This window comes from Python bivittatus, unplaced genomic scaffold, assembly GCF_059951505.1.
Source record: "Python bivittatus isolate LINGU-HERP-01145 unplaced genomic scaffold, Pbiv_v1 ctg000610_np1212, whole genome shotgun sequence".
NCBI lineage: Eukaryota > Metazoa > Chordata > Lepidosauria > Squamata > Pythonidae > Python > Python bivittatus.
In genome coordinates, this window is record NW_028277088.1 from 24,144,594 (window position 1) to 24,162,837 (window position 18,244).

At 37.0% G+C, this 18,244-nt stretch overlaps 1 protein-coding gene across 9 annotated transcripts in view; it reads left to right on the forward strand.

The window, feature by feature from the left end:
• DYNC1I1 (dynein cytoplasmic 1 intermediate chain 1) overlaps positions 1-18,244 on the forward strand; it is a 231,435-nt gene that overhangs the window by 137,322 nt on the left and 75,869 nt on the right. The window lies entirely within an intron of this gene.

Below are 18,244 nucleotides of genomic sequence, written 5' to 3' on the forward strand. Positions count from 1 at the left end.
ATGTAACAACTGAAACAAATAATCAAGAGGTATATCTGTAAAATGAAAGAAGTGTCTTCCTAACTGCTTTTTTGTTCAAGATCTCCTTGTCCCAAGAACGACTGTGGAAATACACATCAAATCTAGGTGGTCCCTATTGACTTAATTTTGTATTAATTAATTTTGTTGCAGGGGGAGGAAGTATCTAATTAAGAGGGCCATAACATTCTGCAGTGTTTCAAAAATAATGCAGTTTTCTGCAAACTTGTTTTTTAATACTGGTAAAATTCTAGGGACACAGTTAAAGTGGATGAGGATATCCAGGGTATTGGACTCTTTACACTAGGAGCCACTTGACCCTCTTCCTGCTAGCATTTAGATGTTAACTGATTTTTGTTATGTCTTTGGTTTGGCTTGTTTGGTGTATATTATATTTCTGCTCTTTTGAGGTTTTTATTTACTTATTTTGGGAGCTAATCCAAAGGGGGAATCCTGGATAGGCTTGTTACCTCTTTCAAGGAACTGTTAATTATCTACAGAAGTATAGGGCTTCTTTTCAAGCTAATAGGGTACCTTGTTCAAAATGGCATATTTATCCAACTGTACTGTTTTTTTTTTTTAATTCTTCATTTCAAACTTCTTGTTGCTAGTTTTTTTTTTATGGGATAGCCTTCAGACATGTGAGAAGTACCATTAAAATCAGTGAGGCCACTGATCAGCACAACTTAGTTAAGTCTCCTTAATTTCAAAGGGACATATTTATAACTAAATGCATTTTGATGCTACTTGTTAATTCTAGAAGTGACTTGGTTTGCATTATAGTGTGTGTGTGTGTGTTTGTATATAATTTATATTATAGATACACACACTCATATACATACATACACACTTTCAGAAATGTAATACATTTCAGTATATTATAATAAAGTATCATGTTCTAGTGTGTATAGTCTGTCATTTTATTAACATCTCATAATGTGTTCCTTATTTAGTGCCTTATCTAAGATAAATTGAGGCAACTTGTTTAATGATTCTTGATTCCATCTTCCAGGAAGATTTTTATGTAACAAAACAACTTTTATAAACTGCACTACTACATAGAAAATGATCACATCTCTTAATGGATTTGTGCTCTGCCAGGTAAAGAATGACTTGAGACAGTAACATTTGATTAGGGAACTACAAGTAACTTGTTTTTTCTCCCCCACTCCCAGATCATCATAATGTTCAAACTAACTTTGTCTCTCTACGTGAAGTGATAGCAAAGAGTGGCTCTATTGCATCTTTCTGGAGCTCTTATTTTGGATATTAAACAATCAGAAACACAAAGTTGGGCCTTTTATTCCTTCCCCTCCCCAATTCAGGGTACTTAATCTCAGGTAGAGCTTTCAAGTAGTTTAGAGTTCTGCCCTAATTCTGTTTTGATTAAAAAGGACCTTGATTTTCATTTTATTACTATTTATTCCATTTATAAGGCTGCCTAATCACAATGTACAAAGAAGATATTGTACCATGAGTCTATTCTACCTGAGTCAATTTGTGCAGTCTGTGCTTGCTGTAAAGCAATCGATTTATTTTGGACTGGAAGAAAACAATGGAGTGATATAAGTTTAATGCTATCTGATTAGTGAAATTTCAGATTCATATCTCATGACACCAGAATAGTTAAAAGAAGTTTAAGAACAGTTGGCTATCTGACTGCAAAGCTACAATAACCAAAGAGGCTATATGATCAGCCTTCTAACTGAAACAAAATCGTATCATCTCTGCTTTCATATATTAAGTAGTGCTACAAAGAATCCAGCAGCTTCTTTGATAGTCAGTTGCCTTCAGATGTCCTGAATGCTTCTGAGAATAATGGGAAAATGAGCAGGAAACCCATAAAAGCATAGGCCTGTAAAGAAACTGAGCATACAAGTCTATAGATGGGAATCCTCAGAATGCTTGCTTGAATTTTGCTCAGGCATTTAAACTATAGATGCCCTTCCAGCTAGACCCCTTTGGCTAATCACCCTGATCTAATTTGAATACCTTTGCAAATATGGGAAAAGAACCTTAAATGGCTTCTCCAAATAGAAATGTATGCCCTAAAAACAGGCCTCAAGCATTTGGATAGAAACCTGAGCATGCTAATTTGAATCACTTTCAATTAAAATTCCCAAACTACAGTTGCTTTTCCAGAGGCCTAATACTACTAATTACATGGTGACTCCAGATATCCCCTTAGTGGCCAACCTTGGATTTGCAGGAAAAAAGTAAATCCAGTCAGAACAATGTTGCCCACCCCTGACAAACAAATTAGTGAAACCTAATCTCTCAAAGGCATTGTAGCAGCCAAACCCAAAAGACAGAGTACGCTTGCCTTCAAGGCCAGGGAAGTGTTAGAACTAGGAAATGCCATCTGCTTGATCAGATGTAAGAGAACTTGGGAAAAGATGGGGAACGAGGCTTAGAATGCTATCAGTTCAGAATGGCTGACAAAGACAGAGCTCAACCTCGAGCATCAACAAAAACCTTGGAGTGTGGTAGTATAAAAGTATCTCAGGGCTCCTAAAGAAGAATAGCAGCATAAAAGTGAACATGCATGGATGATTTGAAAGGAAAAAAGAGGAGCAGCAGCACCCTCTAATCTGTACCTTATTTTATGGAGTTTTGCCATGCTCTGCATAGAAGACAGGTAGAAACAAGACATATATAGCCATTTTTTTCATGTTAGATGTTAGCAATATATGTTACTGGTATTATTTGCAGCCCTCATAGCATGTAGGTGATAAAAGTATAAAACTGATGAAGTTCTTGATATTCCAGGTGGGGAGTGTTCTGCTGTGTGTACATATAGTCTACGTGGTACCTCAGACCCTTCATTCAATCTTGCCTATCATATATTGCCCTTTTTATGTTAATGATCGTTACCATTCATTTCACAACACCTAAATCCTAAAACATCCTGGTGATTATCCATGTCTTTGATCAACCTGATTTTAGGAGTTACTAGGGTAATCTCCTTTAGGAGATCTTCCATGACACCAGGCACAACATCTCCCTATACTAGCTAAATTACAGCTTCTTTTTACCTCAAAATTCCAATCTATTATAATTTTACCATCTCCTCTCTTTCTGCAATCAGCACCTGACTTGAAAGTTCCTTAATTTGTCCTTGCTCTGAAATAATAAACTTACTTAGGACTGTAAGAAATAACACAATGTTAATGCTGTCTTGATTAGCAAGGTATCAGATTCATATTTCATGAGATCAAAATATTTATCATAGAGCAAAGTACCTCTGAGTTTATCTGTTTTTCCATAAATTTCTATCTCCAGTTTAGTATGAAAGTGCTGTGTTTCAGAAATGGGAAGCACTTATTTAAGTACATTCTCAAAAAGTCATCATTGTCTTTGATAACATAAACTTGAGATATCTCTTCCATAAGGACATTCCAAATTTTGTTTCTGTTGATAACTGGATGCTTCATATTCTTTGAATAGCTATCATTCAGATCTGAAGCTTAAACTGTCCTCTCTGCTTAGAATAGTTTGCAGAGAAATTACTCATTTGGAGAGAAGTTATTCCTTGAAGACTTACAGAACATTTCTGCCTTGTTGCATTACAGAATTTGTATGCCTTTGCCAATATAATGATAATGCATTCATATATTCAAGGTTTTGTTTGAATAAGAACAGCTTGTTGAGATTAAAAATTAAGGGGCTCAGTGGATGGAGAATCATTTGAGATCTTTCATAAGAATCAGCCCTTTCATTCTGTTTCTGATGGAAAATTATGTGGAGTTTCAAACTGCAACCAACCTGAATCAGACAATGAAGTAAGCTAAAAACATACAGTGGTGGGAAATATTGTGTCACCCTTTAAAACACCTCTACACTATCTTAAGTGTTTTTTCCTAGTACATTTATAGTCAGAGCCATGTTTGAACTGCCATACTTATAGAGAGGTGAGGGTGGGAAGGAGGGTGGGAAGGAGGATGAGAAGGAAGTTGGATGCGGATAGAATCCTTTTTGATGGCTAATTTTAGCCTGCATGATCTGAAGGATCTAATTTGATAGGTGAACTGTACTCAAAGACTGAGTTCACCAATTCAGCTGGAAAACATGTTTAGAAACAGAAATATTCAAACATTTCATCTTACCTCAGAACTTGGAAGAGATGCAGGCTGTTACAGATTATCATGATGTCATGCTTTGGTTACTTGGTGGAAACCAACTATGTTATTATTTAGTCTCATTTTTGTGTATCTGAAAATCTGCAAAGGAAATGTTCCCTAACCTGCATCCCAACTCTTAATGTTCACAGTCTTTCTTATTTACCATGTCCACTTTGCAAAAACAATAGTAATTGGTGGTAGCTGTTCAGTTAAATAAATGCAGACATGTTCATTACATCGAGTTTGAACAGACATAACTGCTTCATTAAAAAACAACAACAACTAATATGCATTAAAAACTTGAACCCATTAAGTTGAGTAAAACTTTTACCAAGTATATGCCCATGAGAGTGCAGGTTGAATTTAACAAAGTACTCAGCTATGATATTAAAAAAGATTCTTGACAGTAAACTATGAATTACCCCTGTACATCTATTCATTGTTTTTAATTCAGCCATTTTCTCCTTTCAAAATATCCTTGGCCTGATTAGTATATGCATCATATGAAAATTTATTTGGCATCTTATTTATTAATATGTAAGTGACAAGCAAATTTGGAAGAAATAGATAATTTTTTTTGTTCATACCAAAAATGAACAAATTAGAATGGCTGTTCTGGTCCCCTTTAACATTATGTATATTGGCTACATCACTGATCACTGGAATGAATGGAATGAATAAAATAAATTACATTTGGATGGAAGTTTAACTCCTCATAACTACATAGGCCCACCTAGACCTTGATTAATCTCAAAAAGTTAAGAAGGTTTAGAATTGCTCAGTATTTACATAGGAATTCTATGGGCGTTTAGCTAGATTAAGAAGCAAAAAAAAAAAAAAAAAATTATGGAAAACAATGGCAAACCACATCCACATCACTGCCAGAAAAATATATGAATATGTGTTTGCAGTCACCAGCAGTGAAATGCAACTGCAGGGAATCTGTATGTTGAAATGTGTAGACCAGTATTTGAGAAATGTTTATAATGTACTGATTCCCATCTTCCTCCACATACTGCTTCAGTTTGTACATTCTGACTCAATTTTATAATATATACAATTGTTTTCATTAATGTATTTACATTCACTGAAAAATAATGTATGTTTAGTAGTTCTCAAGAAATAAAAAATAAAATGCATTATTAAAATAATCACAAAAATAGCAGCATAGAAAATAATAAGCAGAAGAGGAGTACTTTTTTTTTTTTTTTATTCCCCAGGCTTCTACAAACAACTTTACTTTTAAAAAGTGTTTTAGTCCCATCTTTCTTTTTTCTTTTTAGTTTTTTAATGCAGTTCTGAATATTTTATTTACTATTAGATCAATAGTAAATCAATAAAATAATCTAAAAGTTATTTTCTACCTTAGTTTGTATAAATATTTTTCTCTTTTTGTTTTTGTTTTACAATAAAACGTTGATAAACATTGATAAATGATAAAATAAGCAACAATAGATAATATAAATAAAATCACAGCTAGAGAACAGGCAGAAAGTTAGGAAAGAAATCCAACATACCCTGAAGCCCTAGCAGAATAAAATGGTGTTATTCAGAAGCTCAGAAACACCAGCTTTGACCCATTTTAGGTGTGTTTTTTAAAGCTTATAGAGGTAGTGCAGTTTAATTGACTGGGTGATGGTGCAAGTATAACTCAAATTAAATAGGTACAGCTGAAATTTCTTCTGTATGAGTTTGTTTAATAGTGGAGACCAGAATACTAGTCAATATAAGCATATTTTAGTATGCTTATGCTAAATAGGTTTAAATAGGTAGTGGAGGCTGGAGGCTGGAGGCTGCAGTTTCAAACTGAAAATGGTGGGAATGCAACCCCCTTTCTATAAGCTTATGCAAATCAAAGTATACCTGTAATCCATGAGGGCAGAAGTAGTGAGGTAATGAAGGTGGGACCAGAAAAGATGGGACTTTTTTAAAATTAGGAACCAAGATATTGTGTGTCAGAATAATAGTAATAATTCTCCTTGTTATTAACTTTTGTTTGCCTTCTAAGCATGTTTAATCGTACTGGTATTCTTATTGCTTCTCTAAGGGCCCAGGGGGTGGGGGTAGGGAAGGACAATCTGCTTAGCCTAGATAACACCACTTTCTTCTTCGTGGGTTCCTCAAAAAGGTGGAATAAGTCCATATTATAAAATGTAGTGAAGTTCAATTTACATTTTTTTCAACATGTTTTCATATTAAACAACACCAAGCATTTACAATTGTGACTATTTCTTTTCTTGTCACAAACTCTTTTCTCACTGTTACTTTGCTCCCTTCTTTGTAAATTGGAGCTGCTGCAGGTGCCATTATTCTGTGCTTGTTTCTTAACTCTGAATCTTGATAACTTTTCTGGTAACTTTAACCAAGGATGGGCAGCCTGAGACCCCAAAGCTCCCCTTTTTGGGGGGGGTTGTTAGTACCTGGAATTTCCTCCAGAGATGCAGTTTCCTGCCTTTTTGAGATGGGATAAAAATGGAAAGCAAAGCTGTCTCCTACATACAATACACAATATGTCATCAATAACGGGGAAGGACAAAATTATTTTGTAAACATGGATACAAATATGAAAACCATGCTCAAAGACATAGAAAAAATGGTCAACATCTTTCAACTGTGAGATATTTCACTTCTGTCTGTGAAGAGGCATCCCTCAGTCTGGGTTCCTATTAAATGAATAATGCCTCTTTACAAAATGCCCAGATTCCAAATTAATTTCTTTATGATATTAGAAGAGAATTGTCTATCAATCTTGGCATTAACAAGTCTTTGAGACTTTTTTTTTTTTAAGTTTCTACTATTTGGTTCTTTCCCCAATTGAATGTAGAATCCCTGCCTTAAAAATGCTTCTGCGCGCGACAATCCTTTTGAAGTTATGGCTGCCAGTTTTAGGGCTGCAAAGATCTGTATAACCACTAGATGGCAGCAAGGTAATATAAGACACTAGCTTGATTCTGCCTTCTGGTGGAGTTCCAGATTTTTACAACCCAAATCTGGTAGCTCTACTAAATTAATCTGCCTCCCTCAAACTAGCAGGATTTGAGGTTTTTATAACATTTTGTGGGCACTTTTGCAAAATGGCTGATGAGGACATTACCCACTCACAAAAGGCTGCCATGGAGACATGATCAGTTACAAAGCATCAATTCACCTAACCATTTCTTGCCCCTTTTTCTAGACACTGTTGCAAAGAATGCTTCCAGTACCTTTCTCCTTCCTTCCAAGCAAGATATTGAACTGGCCATAATTTTTAAGAGAGTTTATGCGGGCCATCTGGTACCAAGAGGCATTATTGGAAATAAAGGTGATGCTGGAGATTGGCACTTTGCTTTTTCAGCAAACCAACTCTCTCCCCCCTACTTAAAAACAACAACAACAACAATAAAATGCTTTAATATAAAAAGGCAAATGGAACAGAGAAACCTGAGGGGACTGAAGACACACAAGCCCATGTTGGGAAATGCACCCTTAGACATGGAAAATATATATGTATATTTTGTATATGGAATGGCTGTCTCTAGCTTATGGCCCCCTAGGGACCAGGACTTCCTTACATTCAAGCATTGAAAAGAAATGAGCTTTAACAAGAGAATTTGGTGCATCAAGGCACAGAGAAATACTTTGCCTTGTCAAAGCACTTAATGTTGCTTCATAGAGTCTTGTCCAGCAGTTCCAGGAGCAAAAAGGGACTTTCATGCATGTTCTGCATGTACAACTGCTCCAATAGCTGACTGGAAGGATCAAAAGAACCTTCAGAGTATGCAGAGGACATGTGCTGAAGCCTCTTGTAGCTACTGGAACTGCCAGGCGAGGCCTCAGCATGACTTGGAGTGATGTGAAACAAAGGAAAGTATCTTCATTTAAAAAAGCAGAGGCGCCATGTTGCATTGCGAGATATTTCACATGACCTTTCACTAAAAGGAAATATCCATTCCAAGTCCAAGTATCCATATTACAATGAACTAATGGCTATGAGGCCTTACATGAACTGGGCATTTTTAACCTGGGCCTGCTGCCAGCCCATGAACCATCTCCTCCTCTCCCTGTGGACAGAATAAACAAAACATTCTGGATCAAAAGTTCTGTTTTTCATTTCATGTAATGTTTCTGGGAAAGAAATATACTGTCCCGCTTCTTCCCTTCCTGGAACCTTCCTTACAAAGTACAAAGATTAACATATCTTGGAAAAGAAGAAGAAAAATAATAGACTTTCCCCACTGTGAAGGATCTGGGCAAAGAGATATTGTCATTGTAACCATTCCTGCCTGAGGTACCACAGAGCAGATGGAAAAAAGATGATGGTTCCCAAGTACACAATATGCAATATTTGGTCAGGTAGCCATAGCTCCATTTCAAAGGAGCCATTCCACAAAAGACTACAATTAGAAAGTTCTTCAGAAGTTGCAGTAGTTCCTGGAGAATTGTATATTACAAGATTATAATGGCAGAGATGAACAGGTGCTTCTTTTCAAATGCAAACTGTTTGGAACTTGAAAAGTCAATACAAAGTAATAACTAGTGCAGTATTTTATGTTACTGTTGATTTATTATTTCAGTATTGTCTATCTGCTAAAAGCAGGCCTGCTAGAATGTGGATCATCTGCAATTTGATGTATTACTTCTGTATTATCTCTTGTTTTGAGAGATTTATAGTTTCTTAACTCTCATATAGTTTCCATTTATGGGTTCTCCTTCCTGGAGGAAAACAAGACCAAACCGAGATTGTTTGCCATCGTAAGAGAGTCCATTTCTTCCTCATCCTGCAGTCAAACAAGACATATAGTCCTTTGACCCAACTACACATTTTGGTCTTTGGAACTCAAGTTGGAATTAAATGGAGTACAACCCAGTGAAACTAAAAATCTGGAAATGCCCCTGTGCAGCCATGAACTGTGGTTTGTAGCCATGTTTGGTAGATTACTTGGCATGGCAGTGAAATTTTGGGAGCGGCATCTATTTCAGTCCTTTCTTTCTACAACACCATCATCCAGTGATCCTAGCTTGGTAGGCTCCAGGTCACTGCTAAACTGTCAATTTCTATGTGGGACATGGCCCTTAGGCTTTCTATTTTAATTTCAATAAAAGCTGCCCAGGCTTGGAAAATATTGTGGTTTGGTTCTAGACATCAACCACCTAACCACACTGTGGAATGTTTCTCTCTCCTGTGCCTGCCCCCAAGTTTTCTGTAGTGGTTTCCATACACTGTCATTAAATTATGCATTTGACCACCCCTCATTGTTTATTCTGGTGTGGTCTTTCCTTTTAAACTGGGTGGATGGAATCACAAATGCCTATCTTAGAATTAAACACGCTGAAGTTAACTGAAAATCTGTATTTAGTGGCCAGCATTGGCTAGAGTTCTCTCCTTCTCCACTCCCTACCGCTGATTTTCATTTCTTCTTTGCTGATTTTTTCCCCCCAAATAAAAATATGTCACTTTTGTTATATACAGTGATCTAGTGGCCTGGTTTCTGAGGCTATGAGAAATCCAGCTTCTTAACCTCTGTTGCATAGCTGTGTTTGTACAAAATGTGTGTTTGTGAGATAGAAAAAGAAGGAAAAAAAGAACGGTAGATTTTTTGCAGCTTCATTTTAGTTTGCTCTCTCAATGAAATTTTCGGATCTCCCTGCACTCCTCTCTCTCTTTTGAGTCATTTATTGCTTATTATAAAACTTCAGAAATAATCAAAATTGCTTCCTGCAACTAAAGAGGAATCTCACCTTTGTACTCAAAGGACATATGTAGTAAATAAATTCCAGTCATATCCTAGTAATAAGTACTTAAGAACAAAAAAAGACCCCAGCTGGAACAAATGAGAGCCTTATCTTGCCCCATATTCTGGGTAACACAGTGACCAGCTGGACTTATCCAAGAGTGTTACAAGCAGAGAATATACCATTGCTCCTAGCACTTTTTAAGATTGTCCTGCCTCTGTGATTCATGGAGGCATGATACAACCATCAAGATTAGTAGCCTGTGATAACCTTCTGTGAACTTGTCCAGTGTTCTTTAAAAAAATTTACATTACTGGCCATCACTGTTTCTAATGACACCTAACACATACAATGATGGTTAAAACAAAATCCCCGAAGTCTTTTGGGATATGTTCCTTTAAGCCCACCCCATTTCTTCTCACTACATAGAAGAAATTTTCTTTCATTAATTTTCCTTCACTGAAGTCAGCCCAGAAGTGACTGCATGGAGAAATCAAAATGGCATATTAAATCCTTGGATTGTATTTTAATTTATTAGATTTCCTATCCTGAATTAAATAAATTGATCCATTTGATAATTTTAAATACGGAATCAAACTTTGGGGGGAGGATTTTTGTGTTGGCCTCTCCATTGCTATTCATTCATTCATTCATTCATTCATTCATTCATTCATTCATTCATTCATTCATTCATTCATTCTTGTATGCTGCCCATCTCCCCCGCTTTTAACTCCAAGAATTCCCAGATAGCATGCCTGAAGGATACACAGGTCTAAAACTTCTGGAGGATGCCAGATGGGGAGTTAAGATTTTTTTAAAATGTTAGGAAACATTTTTCTTACTTGGACAATTTTAGGCATTTGTTTTAAACTGTGAGATCAAAGTTCTGTAAATTCAATGATATTAGTTTATATGTTTTCATGACTTATAATACTTTTTTTCCTGTTGTAGAGCCAGAGCATCCTAGAGTGGATATCTCCTTCCCTACTTACTTCCCACTTACCATTTTACTAGGAAGAGTTTTGATAATGCTTCCATTGGGAAGGGATGCTTCTTCCCCAGTTCTACACCTGGGCACTGGAAGGGAAGGAAACTGTTGGTGTTAGGGACCAGATTTACCCTCCAGTTTCAACCATTGGCTTTGCCAGGTAATATCCCTCCCAGAGCTCACTTAAGTTCTGCTTCCTACAGATTGTCATGAAGGTCATAGCTTACCAAGTTGGGAAGTGGCCCCTTTAGATCAAGATTGCACTAGTCTCCATCACAAATCAGCTATAAGTGACTAAACTAAAATTATCCCATTATACTTTTTGCCTTCCTAGCCTAGCTTACAGCTATAGTATTTCCTGGTAGTCTGCCATACCAATATTGATCTGGTTCAATCTTGCTTAGCTAAGCTTAGCTCCTTAGCTAGGAGCTGCCATTGGCATTTCAGAAATCTGCATATTCAATTGCTAGTTCAGTCTCCAGTTAAAACAGGGCATAACCTTTTCTGAGCCAGGATCTGCACTTCAAGAAGTATGCAGAGCTAAAATAAAAACTAAATAAACCCTTATTATGAAACAAATACCTTGATATATGTTCTTCCTCTATTTTCTCATTCATTTCCAATGTTATATTTAATTTTGAAGAAAAGGTTAAATAATCATAACGCTTGTAACAATAATATCTTAAACTGTAATTAATATTGATAGAATATACACTTATCTACATTCATTACTCTAAGGCATCTAAAGAACCAGAATATTGAGAATCTATTATATAAATAGCATTGTACTGAAATAAAACGAGAAGATGGAACAATGGATAATCTATATGGCTAGATTTAATATGTCAAAGAATTGAGCTAGTTCTGTATTAATACTTTATGGATATAACTTTAATTCTTCAACTGTCATTCATTTAATTACTATTTTGTATATTCTTTTTATTAGCAATGTTATATTTTTGGTTGTATTTCATAACTTCTAGTTGTTATATTTCACCAATAAAATATTTAAGTATAAAAAATAATAGGCAGGGCTAAAACAAAAGTTAAATTTGGTTTAATTTGTATCTAAATTAATTTAAATTAATTTCAGTCAATATAATTACTCCCTGATATGAGTTATAGTATGCCCCTTCTGCCACATTAAAAATTATTTTGATTGCACCTTTTGTGGGTCTCTGGAAGCCATAGCCAAGATTTTATGGCAGCTGCATGTGGCTGTGGGATCAGATTGTATGCCCCTTAATTAAAGGAATAGGTAGCAGGTTGTGTGAAGAACTTCCATGATAAGAGTGTGATGCACTGTTGCTTGTCAGAGCAAACACTTGAGTAGGCATGTACAGTAAATACTCTGATCTAGTATAAATTTGTTGTTTTCCTTTCTTGGATCCCATATGCTTTCTATGAGAAAAGTTCCTGGTACAAAAAACTGAAGGGTGCAAAAAACAGCATGGGAAGATGAAATAATTCAGTGATTCCAGTCTAGTCCACTCAGCCTGATAAAAGAAATCTTGCCAAGACTTTCTGCTAGCTGGCTTAGCCAAGCCATTCTTATGTTCTTGGATATTCTTTTCCAATACAAGCATTACATATATTTTAGTGCTATAAAATACAATTGGATTAAAGGCAAAAGTTTGCATTTGTGAAAGCAGGCATGGCATGCTTTCAAACCTTTCGCTTGCTCCTTAAAAGCATCCAGGTCACAAGCTATATTTCATGAAGTTGAATTAGAAGATTATTGATGATCTGCCAAACCGCAAATGGTGACCAAATCATCAGAGCATCCTAAAAAGGATGTCTTTGCAAAAAAAGCCAGTCTTTCACAGATGGCTTACATTATGGATATCCTAAAATGCATGACAACATTTGTTTGGTTTAAGACATGGGAGCAAGATCCAGTGATAGAAATCATAAATATGTCCTCTTCCTCTGTAGTATTATTGATATAGTACAATTTTGTCAAACAAGGTGAGATCTGTAGTTTATTGTTTGCTGATTCAAATACATTTTGGTACAACTGCCTATTAAATCACTAGGAAAAGCAAGCTAAACACTTTTATGTTGTTAATCTCTGCAGTGGAAATCAATGAGAATTTAAAGTAGTTAACCTTGGCAAGATAATGTATGATATTGTCTTTCATGAGCTGCCAAAGGTTCTTTTGGAAAGCATATATCTAGAATTGTTCCCAGCCAGGTGAGTGCTGTCTTTGCGTTCTCCAGCCTAGTAGTGATCTCCTCGAAGCGCCCCAGAGTTAGTGAGGTAACACCTAGCAGTTACGAGATATATTTTTTTTCTATAGGGGCCACCTAGTAGACCTACCTACAGTAGTATCTAATATTTTTTTCTGGTGCCAGGCAAAAGTGTTTTGACTTGCCTATGTCTCTTACATAATTGCATGGTTTCAGGCTGTCTCAGTGCTGTAGTTTTTGTTCTTCTGTTATCAGTTTTAAATTAATTTCTTGCTGCAAAGTTTTTCCTGTTTTATAGTGATTTTTTAAACTTTGTAATGTAATTAATTTTGTTGTTGTTAGTATGTCTTTATTAGCTACCTCTAAATGTTTGGTGTAGTAGTTAAGGCATCCTGGGAGACCAGGAGTTCTAGTCCCGCATTAGGCACAAAGCCAGCTGGGTTACCTTGGGCCAGTCGCTCTCTCTCAGCCCCAGGATGGAGGCAACTACAAAAATATAAAAGGGTGAGAGCTCGCATTGGGATGGTGCAATGCTGCTTTTGTCGTTTGCCTCCCCCAACCCCTCCTGTTGGCACCTCTGCTTAAAATAATTTAATCTTAGGCTGTCCAAGAAACAGATCAGTAGGTTTTTAATACAGTCATTATATACTCATGAAGACTAAGCTAACAGACCTGGTATAAAGGCCACTGTCTCAGGACAAATACTTGTTTTCTTATTCTTATGTCAGTCCGTTTTCAAAATTTTCAAAATTGGCTCAATATCACCAAACAGTGAGAGCCAATTTGGTGTAATGGTTAAGGTACCAGGCTAGTAACCGGGAGACCGTGAGTTCTAGTCCTGCTTTAGATTAGTTCCTGTATCTTGGGAGATGTCAACGTATAACTTTGGGGGATGGGGGGCAGCTTAGATTCCCTTTTCAAAAAAAAAAAATCTTCAGAGTCAGCCACTGTTCCCTGAAAAAAAGAAACTCCCAGCAAAACTCCCTCTCACTAATGTAATGCCAAGACCCATTCCTCCAGCACTGGGCTAACCACCTCACTGATGTACGTTACTAGAGGTAGAAGGATCAGAATGCTTCTGAACATGTAAAAATATTTCCTGCAATTCCATGTAGGATTTTCTTCTGCTATTACTTTAGCAGAATTTTTTGCTAAAACATTCTGCTAAAATATTTGTTTTAATATTTATTTTTATTACATTTTAATCTACCTAATAAAATGGCAGATTAGATTAGAAAGTGATTTTAAAATATTCAAAAATAAAACAAAGATAACCTGGTAAAAATGAAGTATGTTAATAGCATAGAAAAGTCTATGAAAGTAAAAATATCTAAAAGCTACTATCCTAATACAATGTGGGCACTTAAAGTAGAAAAATGCATGAGAGAAGACGAATATCTTGATGTGGTACTATAACAGTTCACTTCACACTGTTAACAATGTCTATATGGTGCCAACTATCTTCCTGGGAAGGGCATTCCCATAACTGGAATTCCACTACAGAGAAGACTTTCTTTTTATACTCGCCCACCTAAATTCATATCAGGACTTTAATAATTGGCATCAGAACTTTGAATTAAGCCTGGAAATAGCTATAGCATGCCTTTCTTATGTTAGTCTGATAACCTCAAAAGACCTCAATTGTGTCAGAAGACCCTATACTATGATACTGGACTGGCAAAGGAAATAAGTATTTTGTCAGCTTTTACCAGAGAATACTGGAAAGATTTGTGTCACAGATCTTTGTCATGTGATAATATCCAAAGGATAGGGTAAAGTATCACCAACACCCCTCCTCCCAATTACTCTACACATACACGCACAAAAATCCCCTCTCACCTCTGTGGGTGGTATGTGTCTTCCTCAATCTCGGGTCCTCTACTAGAGGCCTAGGAATTTGAGGGTTCTGTGCAGTATCTTAGCTGTTCCTAGCACTGCACTCTTCTGGACAGAGAGCTCTGATGTTGTTCCTGGAATCTGTTGGAGCCATTCTCTCAGCTTAGGAGTCACAGCTGTGAATGCTCCTACCACCACTGGGACCACTTTGACCTTTACTTTCCACATCCTCTCTAGTTCCTCCTTCAGACCCTGGTACTTCTCCAACTTCTCATACTCCTTCTCCCTGATGTTGCTGTCACTTGGCACCGCTACATCTACCACCACTGCTGTCTTCTGGTCCTTGTTTACTACCACAATGTTTGGTTGATTGGCCAGTACCTGCCTGTCCATCTGGATCTGGAAGTCCCACAGGATCTTACCTATTATTCTCCATGACCTTCTGGGGAATATTCCATCTGGACTTGGGAGGGTCTAGCCCATACACTGTGCAGATGTTCCTGTACACAATGCCAGCTACTTGATTGTGTACAGTGTATGCTGCTCCTGTCTGCATCATACACCCTGCTACTATGTGTTGGACTGTCTCTGAGGCCTCTCCGCACAGTCTGCACCTTGGGTCCTGTATAGTGTGGTAAACCCCTGGTTCTATGGATCTGGTGCTTAGTGCCTGTTCTTGTGCTGCTATGATCAGTGCCTCAGTGGTGTCTTTTAGCCCAGCCCTTTCCATCCACGGGTAGGATTTCCCAATGTCAGCCACCTCAGCTATCTGTCGATGGTACATCTCATGCAGGAGTTGTCTTGCCATGGCACTGCTTCTGCTTGAACTTCCTTCCATGTCTGCTGCTACCTTAGGCATTCTCTTAGCAGCTCATCTTTGGGTGCCATCTTAGTGATGTACTCCTGGATGCTCTGGGTTTCATCCAGGACAGTGACTTTGACGCTCACCAGACCCTGCCTACCCTCTTTCTGGCTGGTGTACAGTCTCTGGGTATTGGACTTGGGGTGGAAACCTCTGTACATTGTGAGGAGCTTCTGGGTCTTCACATTGGCAGTCTCCATGTTCTCCTTTGGCCAGCTCACTATACCAGCAGGGAATCTGATGAGTGGCTGGGCATATGTGTTGATGGCATGGATCTTGTTCTTCCCATTGAGCCGGCTCTTCAGGACATGTCTTATCCTTTGGTGTACTTGGATGTTGCTGTTTTCCTTGCTGCCTCATTGTGATTCCTATGTGACTGTGGGATACCACGGTACTTGTAGCTGGTCTATATGTCTGCTATGTGGCCCGCTGGTAGTTCCACCGCATCAATCTTAAATTACCTTCCTTCTCTTTACTACCATCTGGCCACACTTCTCCAGTCTGAATGACATCCCAATGTCCTCACTGTAGATCCGTGTCAGGTGGATTGGTGAGTTGATGTCTCATTCATTCTTAGCATACAGCTTGATGCCATCCATGTAGAGGAGGTGGCTGATGATAGTTCCACTCTTGAACTTGTATCCATATCCAGCCCTTATGATTATCTGTCTGAGGGGGTTCAAGCTTATGCAAAACAGCAGTGGGGACAGTGCATCACTTTGGTATATGCCGCACTTGATGGCCACTTGTGTGAGCTGTCTTGACTTGACTTCCAGTGGTGTCCTCCACAGTCCCATTGAGTTCTTCAGGAAGGTCCTTACCATCCTGTTGGTTTTGTATAGCACCAGGCACTCACAGATCCGTGTGTGTGGCACTGAGTCATAGGCTTTCCTGTAATCAATCCAGGCTGTGCTCAGATTGTCTGTCTAGACCTTGAGTCTTGGGTGACTGCTCTGTCTATGAGCAACTGGTGTTTTAAGCCTCTGGTGTTGTTCCCAATGCGCTTCTGAGCTGTGCTTATGTACTGGTTCATATGGTCCTGTAGCTTGGCAGCTATGATGCCTGATAGGACTTTCCATGTTGTGGGGAGGCAGGTTATTGGCTGGTAGATGGACAGTGCTGTTCCCTTGTGGGGTCTTAAATTTTTAAAAAAATGATTTTTATTGACGTTTATATAAAACAGATAAAACTAATACAAAAATCAAATACAAAAATAGATAAAAAAAAAAAGACAGTGCAAAGAAAAATAAAAAATCCCCCCACCAAAAAAAAAGTAGTAAGAAGAAACTTCCTCCTTCATCCTCAGCAAGTATATACAACATTAACAACTTATCACTGTCTCTTAAAATACTACGAAATACATCTTCATTCCATACTTCACCCCATTTTCTATAAACCCATCTCTGAATCCTCAGCTCTCCTTATTAGTCAACAAAAGGTGTAAAGATTAACAGACATAACTAGCAACATAAGCAATCCCTTTCCATTTAAACATAATCCCCCAATCCCTCTCTTTGTAATCAAAGTCTCATCCCAATTAACAATTAAATATTACAAATAATAAAAAACTAACCGCTAATCATCACCCGAGATAGCAACCCATTATTAAACCCAATTAACAATGAAACATCATAAAAAAATTAAACCCAAAAAAGATTAATCCTTACCAGAAATAATAATCCCTTATTCATATACCAAAAATAGTAACATGGATATTACAAACTAATCCACTACACCCAATTAGACATTCCAAAAAAGAGTTATCCAGTCAAAATAACCATTAAGTATCACCAAAAATAACAAATCATTACTTAACCATAATCAAATAAGCCAATTTTAGATTTTTTCTTCTTCCTCCCATCAATCCTTGAATATGATAAAGTTCTAACATCTGTCTTTTTCTATTATTCTTGTCTCTTCTCTCAAAATCCTTGTCATCTTTATCAAAATCCTTATGTATTTTCAATGTAGCCACTCCTTAAAGTCTCTTATATTCCAATTTAATTGGGTAATCCATATTTCTCTTTTGGTATATTATTTGTATATCTTTTTTAATTTTCAAACTACCATCCAATTCCATTTGTAAATCCAATATTTCCACCTCTTTCTTACAGGTTATAATTTTTAAATCCACCTTAAAATCCATTTCAGTTATTTTCCAGGGAACTTGATTCTATTCAGTAGCAACTTTTGGTTCCAGTATAGGGTTAAATATTCCTAGGATTTCTTGAGCCAATTTATAAAATGTTTCCTTTAAGGTTGCCATCTAGTGCTCTTTAGTGATTAACCTTTAAGGTTTTGTTATCAGGTCGAAATGTAAACATAAAGTTCTTTCCCACACAAGAAAATCTTTTTAATTAACTTTCAAGTCTTTCTTTAAATCAATTTCATCCAAATCCTTAGTGTTTAAAAACTTTCCAAAGAACAACACTATAATTCCCCTTTTGTTATGTATTACAAAAAATAAAGATCTTATAAAGCTGGAAACATGTAATTTTCTTTCTCTTTAAATGGATT